The sequence below is a fragment of the Lytechinus pictus genome, chromosome 6 (genome assembly GCF_037042905.1).
Source record: "Lytechinus pictus isolate F3 Inbred chromosome 6, Lp3.0, whole genome shotgun sequence".
NCBI classification, from domain to species: Eukaryota; Metazoa; Echinodermata; class Echinoidea; order Temnopleuroida; family Toxopneustidae; genus Lytechinus; species Lytechinus pictus.
In genome coordinates, this window is record NC_087250.1 from 1,664,261 (window position 1) to 1,677,507 (window position 13,247).

Here is a 13,247-nt window from a genome sequence, read left to right on the forward strand (position 1 = left end):
CTTATGATGAATCATATGACAAGATTTACATTCGAACATGATATTGCTTATGATGAATCATATGACAAGATATACATTCGAACATGATATTGCTTATAATGAATCATAATGACAAGTGTGATCATGATAGTAATAATAGTAGTAATCATAATGATAATACTTGGATGAGGAATCATCTTGGTTATACCAAAAAAAGATGAGGTAGTAGGCTTTACAATGACAGGTCATCTGTGAATTATGAGTAGGACAGGATAAGTCAAAGATGATTATCGCTTTTGTCTTTGTGGGACGCACTTAAGTCAGAAACATCTTTTCCAATCAGGTGAAAGTTTTTTTGTAACTTGAATTGAACATCTAATAATTGATTTGTTGATTTATTCATATATTCTGATCATGGGTGCCAGATCACTTGGGGGGGGGGGGAGTTGGGAAGAGATATATCCCCCAATATTTCAGGTGGGTGTGGCCTGTGTTATCATCCCCAAATAATTTACGTTCGGACATGATATTGATTATGATGAATCATAAGACAAGATTTACATTCGAACATGATATTGCTTATGATGAATCATATGACAAGATTTACATTCGAACATGATATTGCTTATGATGAATCATATGACAAGATTTACATTCGAACATGATATTGCTTATAATGAATCATAATGACAAGATTTACATTCGAACATGATATTGCTTATAATGAATCATAATGACAAGATTTACATTCGAACATGATATTGCTTATAATGAATCATATGACAAGATTTACATTCGAACATGATATTGCTTATGATGAATCATATGACAAGATTTACATTCGAACATGATATTGCTTATGATGAATCATATGACAAGATTTACATTCGAACATGATATTGCTTATAATGAATCATATGACAAGATTTACATTCGAACATGATATTGCTTATAATGAATCATATGACAAGATTTACATTCGAACATGATATTGCTTATAATGAATCATATGACAAGATTTACATTCGAACATGATATTGCTTATGATGAATCATATGACAAGATTTACATTCGAACATGATATTGCTCATAATGAATCATATGACAAGATTTACATTCGAACATGATATTGCTTATGATGAATCATAATGACAAGATTTACATTCGAACATGATATTGCTTATAATGAATCAGAATGACAAGATTTACATTCGAACATGATATTGCTTATAATGAATCATAATGACAAGATTTACATTCGAACATGATATTGCTTATAATGAATCATAATGACAAGATTTACATTCGAACATGATATTGCTTATGATGAATCATATGACAAGATTTACATTCGAACATGATATTGCTTATAATGAATCATATGACAAGATTTACATTCGAACATGATATTGCTTATGATGAATCATAATGACAAGATTTACATTCGAACATGATATTGCTTATGATGAATCATATGACAAGATTTACATTCGAACATGATATTGCTTATAATGAATCATAATGACAAGTGTGATCATGATGATAATGGAGGAGTATATGATGATCATGATGGTAATAATAATTGTCGTATTAATGCATGATGATCATCTATCTGTTTTCTCCCTATATTATTATGTTTATTGTTATTGAGTGACACAATTTTTTCAGGTCTTAATTCGAGTCTGTTATTTACCCGAACAATGAACGTCGATCGACACTCATGGTCCTGATAGAAATATTCCCCCCCCCACACACACTTTCCCTCTCTCCATTGCACTAATCTCCCCCATTCGTTATTCCTCATCTCTGTTCTCCATCTATATCTATTTCTCTTGTTGACTCTCTCCTCATCACACATTCACTCACACACCCACACACACCTCTCTCTCCACTCTAATAACATTATCCTCTTCCCTCCTCCTCGCATCCCTATCCTCCATCTATATATGTTCCTCTTGTTGACTTCCTCCTCATCATACGCGCACACACACACATCCACACACACACACACACACACCTCTCTCTCCCTCAAATCAATCATCTTTCTCTTCTTCATTTTTCTCTCTCTCTTTCCCTCTGTATAAAATGTGATATGAATGATCATAAAACGGTTACACTTCGTAATTCCGAAGGGTCTTTATTCCGAAACACGTAAATTGCCTATACCTCGGTGTTCGTTAATCCGGAAACGTAAAAGGGTTCGTTAATCCGAACATTTGTGGCGTTATTCCGAAGGTTCGTTATTCTGAAGGTTTGATAATCCGAAAACGAAATAAGGTTCGATGTTCCGAAGGTTCGTTAATCCGAAAACGAAATAAGGTTCGTTAATCATTTAGTTTTCGGACTAACGAACATTCGGAACTACGAATCTCATTTCGTTTTCGGATTAATGAACCTTTGGAATTACGAACCTCACTTCGTTTTCGGACTAACGAACCTTCGGAATTACGAACCTTCGGAAATACGAACCGTCGGAATAACGAACTTTCGGAATATCCGAACCTTCGGAATAACGAAGCTTCGGAATTACGAATGTATGCGCATAAAACAGTGCACTCTTCCCGCTCGCTGTGCTCTATTATACCCCCTCAGTAGTGTATTGCAACTTAAGGAAATAAAATCAATCTTACGATCAGTCATATCACATTGCAGTAAATGTTGCTCGTAAAATTGATTGCTTTCATATACATAGAACATATACCACAGTCATAATGTTAATGTGAAGCCGATTTTATTATTTACAAATTTTCACAAGTTTTCAGATATCATGGAATAAAGCAAACGAGATTTAATGTGTGTCTGCATTCAGCCATAAAGAAGTGATTTAACAACAAAGTCCAATGTACAACATCTACGATCAGTGGCCCGGTAACACACAAATTTACGATCAATATGCTCATTGTAAGTATTGATTCGGATCGGTTCATTTTAATTATTCTTAACAATTATGTACATTCAACCATGATCATGATTTGCCATTGCCACTTACGATTGATTGCATATATTTTTGTGAAATGGTGACCGAATTGGATTTCCCAATACGAATCTCGTGCTCAAAGAGTGTGTACAATTGCTCTCAATTATTGTTCGAAATCAGCTTGCTCAAAATACACATTGACAAAAAGGGCAAAAGACTGTGATTCAAAGCCAACCATTCACAAAGGCAATAGATTACGCGCAAACGAATCAAAGTGAGATAAAAAAAAAATAAAAGAAGTTATTAAAGTTAAAATTCTCTTGAGGCCATGTAGGTTCTCCGAAAGGCTAGAAACAACTGAGAAATATATCATTAAATGTTTGGCGGGAAAAATATTTTTCATAGTTTGTGTCTCAAATGGCCAGCTACTCAAAAACCCGCCTCATCAATAAACAAATGATTTTTTCTAAATTTACAATTCATGACGATTAAATATACAGTGCTGCTTCAAAGTGAGTGAATCCCACTTCACCTGGATTGTTAACCAAACAATATTGAATGTTATATTTTGTCACCTGACCGCACAATAAAATGTTTTAAAAGATGGCAGAATTTGAACAATTTCAAATATATGTTCATTTTCTGGTGGGTTCACTATTTTTTTAGCACTACTGTACTTCATTTTATTAGAGAATATATCGCATTAAGGAATAATATTACTTACATCATGCGCTTATCATACACATTAAGGGCTTTAAATGATACGTTGGACATACCATTAACACATATAATCATTTGATATATTTTAACCAAAATTATATTGATAATTCTTTCTCATAGTTGATAAGGAAATACGATATGATGATTTTAAAACAATTTTTTAAACAAGTTTTTCACCAAGTGATCTCTGCAGTACGCTGAAGACGAAAGAGTGTCAAAGTTGCAAAGTTATTATTGAATGAACTGTTTTCAATTAAACTCACTGTAAAAAAAACAAGCATTATGATTTCTACCAAATTGAAAGAGTATGAGGTTATGTAACATGGTTTTCATCATATCATATCACTGGACACGTACAAACTAAAACCATTGGAGAAGAATAATAATCTCACCGACAAAAAATAGCATTAATATTATTAACAGAATTAAGAATGAATTAATTCAAAATTTCTACGCGCGTATTGTTCTTTAACCGTTCACCTATTTTTTTTTTAAACAAGTGCACACCTAGTTACCAATAATGCACAAAGCATTTCCATCTATTTGAAAGCAGAATAAAAGAGAATTTTAGATTAAATGCCTTGCTCACGGGCATAGGTACCGCGGCCTGGGATCGAACCCCGGACTTTCAATGTATAGCCAGGCGCCTTAGACCCCTCGGCCACGACAAGTTTATAAAATACAATCGATAACAACATTATTTGTACAGTTATCTTTTATCTTTAAATAACAGATTAAAATTCTTATACTAGTCACTGTATTCTTTGCCGTCACCATTATTATCAATATTATCTCCATCGTCATCATCATCATTGTCATCGTCATCACCACGATCATCATCATCATCATCATCATCATCATCATCATCATCTTCATCATCATCACCATCATCATCACCATCACCATCGTCATCTTCATCATTATCATCATCACGATCATCATCATCATTATCATCATCATCATCATTATCATCATCACGATCATCATCATCATTACCTTCATCATCATCTTCATCATCACCATCATCATCATCATCACCATCACCATCGTCATCATCATCATTATCATTATCATCATCATCATCATCATCATCATTGTCACCATATTGAGCAGTATGGTATCATGAATATAAAGAATAAGGTATAATATATAAACCTTATGTTCAAACAAAAATCACTTAAGTCTCATGTATAAGAGAAATACACATAATTTCCCAAATATATGTTGATATTGTGCATAAAAGATTGAACCAATTTGCAGTTTGATTTTGCTATGGAACCATCAACATCAATCAAAGACGAATTCTTATTACATAATGATAGTTTCATAACTATAAAAAAAACTGAACTATTTACAGTATTACATTTCAAAACAAAATATTTCTTACGCAAGGCTTACAATTCTTTATGTAAATAAGGCCAAGATGAATAAACATTTATTTTACATGGTTCTGATATTGATCATTATTGTTAATGGTCTGATTGAAAACAAATATTCAAAAGCAAACTGTTATTTTAAAATTCACCATTTTCAGTTATACTGTACATAGTGGGTCTGCCTTTCATAAAGGTTGTTTAAAAAATGGCTGAATATATTTCGTGTAAATACAATGATTTTATCATAACTTTATCAAGTGTTAGTTCACTGGTTTCTCAGTATATGAATTATGTCAAAATATAGAATTTTTTCTCGAATAAACATTCTATTGAAAAAACAATGCACAACTTTTAACCCTCTCAGTAACGGTTTTAGCAAACTCAATTGACCTACTGCACATAGACATGACTATACAGTATATTAAGGGATCGATGTATATTGTTGAAACAGATTCTACTCATCAAATCTTCTCCCTCCTTTCTTTCTGTCCAATCATCTTACATTTATCTTCCTATTAGCCCCCGCGCTCTCTCTCTCTCTCTCTCTCTATCTCTCTCTCTCCATGCCAGTCAACCATGCAACATAACATAAGCATGTGAAATATCCATGTGTCCCCCTTTAATAAGTATTGTGCATATTTATGTTCCATATCTGTATTTGCAATTAGCGGTCGACTTGGCGCGCCAAGTTCCCTTAATCTTATACGTTATTTACTTTATATACACCGTTGAATTCATTAAACCTTGTATTATATTTCTTAGTTTATTTGATAAAAGAATGATGCTAAAAGGAAAATATATTTAAGAAAAACGCTCTTGGCCAATATTTGGGCTAAAAGTGAATATTTTTTATACGACGGGGTCCCTTATGTTTGCACTTAAAAGGCCAAAATTAATAAATCTACATTGAATCGTATTCCAATCAGTCTTGTTAGTGTTTTGCTCTTAGTTTGTTCGCTGATAGAAACCTAATTGCTATTAGGATGGCAAGTGAAACAGATGAGATTTAAACAGAAATGTGACACCAATGTTTAAATTAGAAGTCTGACAGGCTCATGGCATATTTTTATGGAAGTAATTTAAACCTTGTCCATAAAAAGAATGCATATTTCATTCGCTAAGTGAGGATTACCAGTCCAATTGAGAGAAAATGATTCCAATCTGTATTGATTTATATCTCTTTGTTCAATTTTACGATAAATCTATGGATTCTTGTACATTCTTGAATTAAGTTGTTCAGCCACTGCACTCAGTAGAATCTGATCAATGTCTGCACCTTCAAATCGGAAGTGTGTTTGGTTATCTATCTTTCAAATACCAGAAAATATTGAAATATAAAATATGGCATTATGCCACTATGACTTTATTTATTTTGATTTCCTTTTATTTCTGCATTCACATCGGTATCAGAATGTCAAAATATACAAAGGTATTATATAACAAAACTGTAGTATTAGTCGTAATATAAGTTGTGAAAATAAGTATTACAAGATGTATTATACATTTTGCAAAGCAATACTTTCTAAAGGAAATCCATCGTGGCGTGTAGGCTTGATGATGATGATGACTGCTCGTCATATTTTATGCAATATGACCTCGCCAATAATATTTTCAACCAGTGATATAGAAACCTAATTCCACATGCATGATACATGTTCTTGGATACGGGAGTTTTGGGGTTTATTTTATTTTTTTTATAATAATGGCCTATTGTTAACCGTGATGTGTAAAATGGGTCAGAGTTATTAGGTCTTATAAGGCCTCACTGCTACAGATATTTAAATTATCCAAAGATGGTATTGTTCTGGTCAGTGTGTCTCATATTCATCATAGTGAATGATCCCGACATGTCATCGTTTAGAATGTGAGCCGCTTTTCGAATACGAGAATACTATCTCTATCACAAGCAATTATCTTGCCTGATGATGAGATCATTACACGAGATAATAAAAGGTGATATTGCCTAAGCTCCACAGTCCATTGATCAGTCACTCTAGTTGATAGAGGGAATGACGTCACTCTTCTCTTCTTCACTTCATTCCCACTCATCACCTGATCAATCACACACGTCTTGCGCTCATCATCTGATGTCACAACGTAGAGGTCGTCTGTTATAGGATCAACACAGACATTCAAGATGACATCACTGTGGGGGATTTCCCTTTGACCACCCTGTCTGTCTATGATTAGTACTCTCTTACCAAGAGGGTAAGGTTGAGCGATGATGTGACCTGATGATAGCACACCTCGCATCACTACATCCTGTTTACATGTGATGGTATTCACGATCTTACTATCAGCTGGGTTGATGACGTATATCTTAGACTGACCCCACTCAGCAGCGATGATCATCCCATCACGGTCAACAGCTACATCCACCCATGAGATATCGCTCGCTGTGTTTCTTGGTATTGTGACGTCATTGATGCGCATCCATTGTCTGTCACACACTGATGCATCCAGTCAAACTGTCCGCTGTACAACCTTTGCACCATCTACCACATACTATCTTTTCATAATTCAGTAATGCACAGGAGATAACACATGATGTAATCGTACCCGCTATCACTCTCTGGATGTGTTTAGTGTTCATATCTAACATGTATGTATGCAGGCCACCATTGATGATCACATTACATTCATCTATGCAACCCACAATAATTGGGGATGTGAATTTATCTATGACACTGATTGTATCACTAAGCATCCACTCCCCATCATATCTACCAATCCTACCATCATACTTCTCTCTCCCAACACCCTTCATAAACCTTACATCTGATATTCTATCAGTGATTTGTTTCACATCATTCTTATAAAGTGGTTTCTTTAGTTTATCAATCACTGACATGTTCACACTATGACCGTCTTTAACTATGTTTTTATCGTCTCCTAGTACTGTATCTATGGTCTGTATTGCATTCTCTATTGTCTTTGTGTCATCCTGCAATGATTTCATCAACTCTCTGATCTTCCTATCCTTCTCTTTAACAATGTTATCAATGTCTCTATGAAGACCAATCTTCTTATTATCCATGTGTCCTTGTCTAATCTGTGCATTTGTATGGATTAATTCAAGTTGTTTCTCTCTCTCTTCATTGTTCTTTCGAATCTTCTCATTGATCTTCATAATCTCCTCTTGAAGTACTTGATTCTGATCATCAAATTCTTGGTTGATTTTGTCAGCCTCCATCTTCTCCTTGACTTTATCTATATTGATCGCATCCTTGATTATGGAATTAACTTCATCTGTCAAAGCTTGTAGATGTGTGTCTGTGTCTTTCGTGCATTGGTCAATTTCATCTTCATAAAGACGACCATCTTTCACTTTGTCCCTCGCTCTTTCTTTTAGAACTGTTAGCCTCGCCCCACTTTCTTTTATTGCATCATTAATATCTTGTTGCACACAAGGCTGTTGATGTTTGATCATAGCGCATGAATAACACAATGGTACACCATGAGTTTTACAATATAATTTTACCTTTTCATCATGTTCTTCACAATAAATATTTGGAACGCCTCTTTTAAGTCTTGCGATGCATTCTTCTTTAGAGGCGCAGTCATCACAGAGTCTCTTCTTCTCCTCCACGTAGTACGTCACATCTGTGATTGATTGACACTCCTTTCCTTCACATTGTTGGTCTGGGGTGAAGTTAGTTGCCATGGTGATCAGAGTATTGATCTGATGAAAATGGAATACAAAAACATATTTTAAAAAGGGAAGATAGATAGATAGATAGATATATAGATAGATTGATAGATAGATAGATAGATAGATAGATAGATAGATAGATAGATTGATAGATAGATAGATAGATAGATAGATAGATAGATAGATGGATAGATAGATAGATAGATAGATAGATAGATAGATGGATAGATAGATAGATAAATAGATAGATAGATAGATAGATGGATAGATAGATAGATAGATAGATAGATAGATAGATAGATAGATGGATAGATAGATAGATAGAGAGAGAGAAAGAGAGAGAGGAGATGGGGTGGTAAAGATTTATAAAGAGGGAGAGTTAGAGTGGAGGGGGAGAGAGAAAGCAAACAGAGAAATAGGGGTGATTTGAATAAAGGGGGGGGGGGTAGAGGTGGAGGGAGGGAGACAGAGTAGCAGTTTAAAAAAAAGAAAAAAAAAGAATAAGTAAGAATGAGAGTAAGAATAGGGAAGAGAGAAAGGGAGAGTAGGATGAAAAAGTTAGAGAGAGAGAGAAAGAGAAAGAGGGAGAGAGAGACAGAGAGAAATAATAAGTCATAGAAACGACTTCTCTCTTTACGTTGGCAAATGCCTTTATTGTGATTTTTTTTTCTTTTTAATCTTGAAAGCTTTAAATTAGCAATGACATAAATTACAAGAACAAATATTTCTGATTGTTGTGATAAAATGAGAAAACATTCGTTTCTCACAATTTGACATATTACCTGTTGTGGTAAGCTCTCCAAGATGCCTTATTCACCTAATATTTGCCGAAGATGGCGTGGTTACTTAAGCAGCAGAAGGTTGAAGGTTTACTCCAGGCTGAAAATGATATGAATTGAATAGAATAAAAAGAATAATGTCTGACAAAATTGCAATGAAAATAGGAATCATAAAACTATGAAACCCTTCTCGGCTTGGCTTTGTAAATATAAATCTCCCGACCGTCTGGTTGTTGTTAACTTACGAAATGAACCTTAGGTGATTTACTCAAGGTTTTTTTCCACAAATGAGAAAATAGGATTGACTTTTGATTAAATATGTAAGATAATCTTTTTCTTAATTTGTTACTGGGATACATATTGCTCACGCATATACCATCAACTGCATTTATAAACCTACCCTTTTTCACAAAATATTGTCAAATTTTGATATTTCCGTTACTTTTTAATCTATAAGTTGATCGATTTTTTTTTTGTGCGCGTTGAAGCTTTCTTGGTTTATATACATGTATATATACATTCATATTATTTATGCTTCGAGTAAGCATAAGCAGTTTGATAATATTATGTGACTGTGCGTAAGCCTCGATGTGAAATGTATCATATCCCCCCCCCCTTCCCCAAACATTGTTCTCACGAACTAAAGTTTTATAGCTCAGTTTTTAACGGATACTTCATTCTCTCACTTATACAGTACGTATCGATAACAAGTTTACACTTGGATATCAATGTCTTCACAAAGTGTTCGATAAAGTCCTTCAAAACAATGGTTATAATGACTGAATTAAATGAGAAATACAACAATCATTGGAACTTTTTTTTTTGTGTAATCACATTCGAGCAACTGTCTGTATGCAATGTCATAAAATAATTCATTAGAACCCCAGTTTGAAATGGTTTAAGATCCTTTAGTGTGAATCATATATTATTCCTGGTGATATATTGAATGCCAAGGTATTTTTTTTCTTCATATTTAATGAAACAAATTATGTATGGAAGTTATGTCACATGGCGAATAGGGGGTGGCACACTCATAATACTATCACTGAATTTTCCACGAATCTGTTAGTCCTATTTTTTGGAACGGATATTGGTATTAACGTTGGTTACATTGTTATATTAATATTATTTCCACTATTAATTTGATCTCGTATCGAAATTAATGTAAGGATCACACACCTTCAATCAATATTTACAATAAATCGAAAAAATTACACTGGTATTATTAGAATATACTTCGTACCTTTCAATAAATGTGTTTCATTATATCCTCTAAGATATTGTGACGAAATCACAGAATTACCTTAATCTAAAACAGACTTTTAGGCAATTTTGTCATCAAATTGGAGACTTAGATTCAGCGAATTGATACACATTGTAGTTTTAGCACGGAGATCACATTGCTATATCTTGGATGTTGGCTACTTACTGTAATTTCAGTGTTTCCAGCTGGTATGTTATGACGTCACCATATAATGATATCTGAACAAGAATAGGTCGTCGAGATGTTTCTTTGATGTTTTTTAATCTTTTATCTCAAGGAAATGAAATTGCATTAATAACGCATACAAGAGTATTGTCCAAAACGGAAACTTTTGACACGATCACATCTCGCTACAATGCACAGTGCGAACCAATTTTCTAAAACTGAAGGGGCGTTTCCTGGGTTGATTATATACACTCCATTGAGAACCCATAGAGACAAGAAATGTCACAACCAAACAATTTTCAAGTAGTCACATGATGTAGGTGTCCTCGATGTTGTGCTTTGACCCTAAAATGATGGAACCATGATGGCCCCCCCCCCCCCCCCCCGACAATGTTAAGCCGAAAATGGCTTTTCATACTTTGCCTACAAAGTCTATGGGACATGAAATTTATATCTAGAAAAAGCGATCAAAGAAGATTATCTGATGAAAATATTTTTATTATCAACTAAGGGCCTCTTAGTCACCTTTAAATCATGTTTTCTTCCTTTTATGATCCATTCCCTTTCCCCCTTTTTAATTTTCTTTTTGTATCACTCGAACATTCAAAGGAAGCGTTTGGCACCCACACCCCGTGGAGGCGCTCATTTATGATAGATATTATAGAAAAATGGACTTTATTAAAAACATCATGTCTCGCAGTACAAACTGAAATGAACATGAATTACAGAAAAAATAATTACAAGACAATAAACAATATACAGTGTTAACATAGGAATCTAAATTAAAGGGTCACTCTCGCAGTGCACTTAATTTCAGTAAGGAGAAATACAAACAGAAAACTAGGTAATGTATCCAGGCACTCCAAAAGGGGTACCTGTAGAAAATTAACTTTGAGTACAATCATCCAAAGTGAACCACGAAAATGACCCTGTAAATACTTAACTTGAAAAAAAAAATTACTAACTTATTTCTTGTATAAATATTTCATAAGTAAAGTTAAAACTATCAAACTCGTACACAAAGGAAACCATTAGGACTTTACTTTTACTATTAATAAAATACTTTACTATTAATAAAATAGGAAAAACTAGCATTTATGTAAAACAGAATATCAAATTATATGGACCCTAATTGCATTTAAAATTCGTAAAACCAATGAGTAGACTTATTTATGTGAGATATTACACGAAGAGAGAGAGAGAGAGATGGAGAAGTAGTACATGTATATAGTCAACAAGCGTTGGAAACATCTCATAGAATGAATAAGTCAAAGTTATATAAGATATAATTACAGTAATTAACACCAATATTTGTTTATAAATGCATTGTAAAGGATAATTTGTATTTTTGTATTATTGTTTTAATTTACATTCCATTAACCCACTACTTTCGCTTTTCATTTCATTGATTATATGGTAAATAAGTATGTATGTAACCTACAGTATATGTAAGCAAATTGTGGTTTAGCAATATTTCAAATAATGTAAATGTAAACGTTAACTAGTTAGGCCAGAGTTGATTTATCATTTATCATGTTTATACTAGGGAATTAAATGGGTATGAATGAAAAATAAACCAAATAGATTTTCATGGAATGAGATAGCTGATTATATACATATCATGACTATAATAGTCATGATATGTATATAATCAGCTAGATGGGGGGGGGGGGCAGACAGACAGACCGACTTTGCTCTGCCTGCCTGTTTACAGTTTGTGCAGAAAACATACATTATTAAAACATGCCTGTCTTAAAGGTATTATATTATCTTTGATAAAAGTAAAGAAGACAACTAAAGTGATAAAAAAACGAAATGCTGAATTTCGATGAAATTATAGGTATACTATCAAGTAGTCATTTGTAGTACGTTACCTACATGGACTTATGAAGTCAATCTATGCTATATAAACGACTTTCCTTTGCGTTTATGTGTATTCTTTTATATCGAACTCGCTTTAAATCAAATAGATTTGATTTCTCTGATAACGTTTGCAAATATCAGTGATATATTAGTCCATTCCGTGTAGATTTTGATTACTTAATGAACTTCAAGCCGGCGTCATGGATGATAAATATGATAATTATGTGATAAAATTACGAGTTCATAGATCAAAGGGGTCACTGTGTACATCATATTATCTTGAGTTCCATAAATAATTTTCTTCGAACAATGTATCTCTGCTAGAAAATGCACGTAGACCACACTGTATACTCTGAAAGCTAAATAATATATGCAATATAGTAACTAGTGTTTTCCTTCGATCATTATTCTGTTGGGAAATTAGTCAACACAAATAGGCTTGCATGCTAACGTTTGAATCATAATGAATAAAGCTTGATTGTCAATTGAAAAATCTGTCTGGACTAAGAAAACAAAATCAATAACTTAGCTA

At 33.5% G+C, this 13,247-nt stretch overlaps 1 pseudogene; it reads right to left on the reverse strand.

The window, feature by feature from the left end:
• Positions 1-2,709: 2,709 nt before the first annotated feature.
• LOC135154482 (uncharacterized) lies at positions 2,710-11,157 on the reverse strand (annotated as a pseudogene).
• Positions 11,158-13,247: the final 2,090 nt, after the last annotated feature.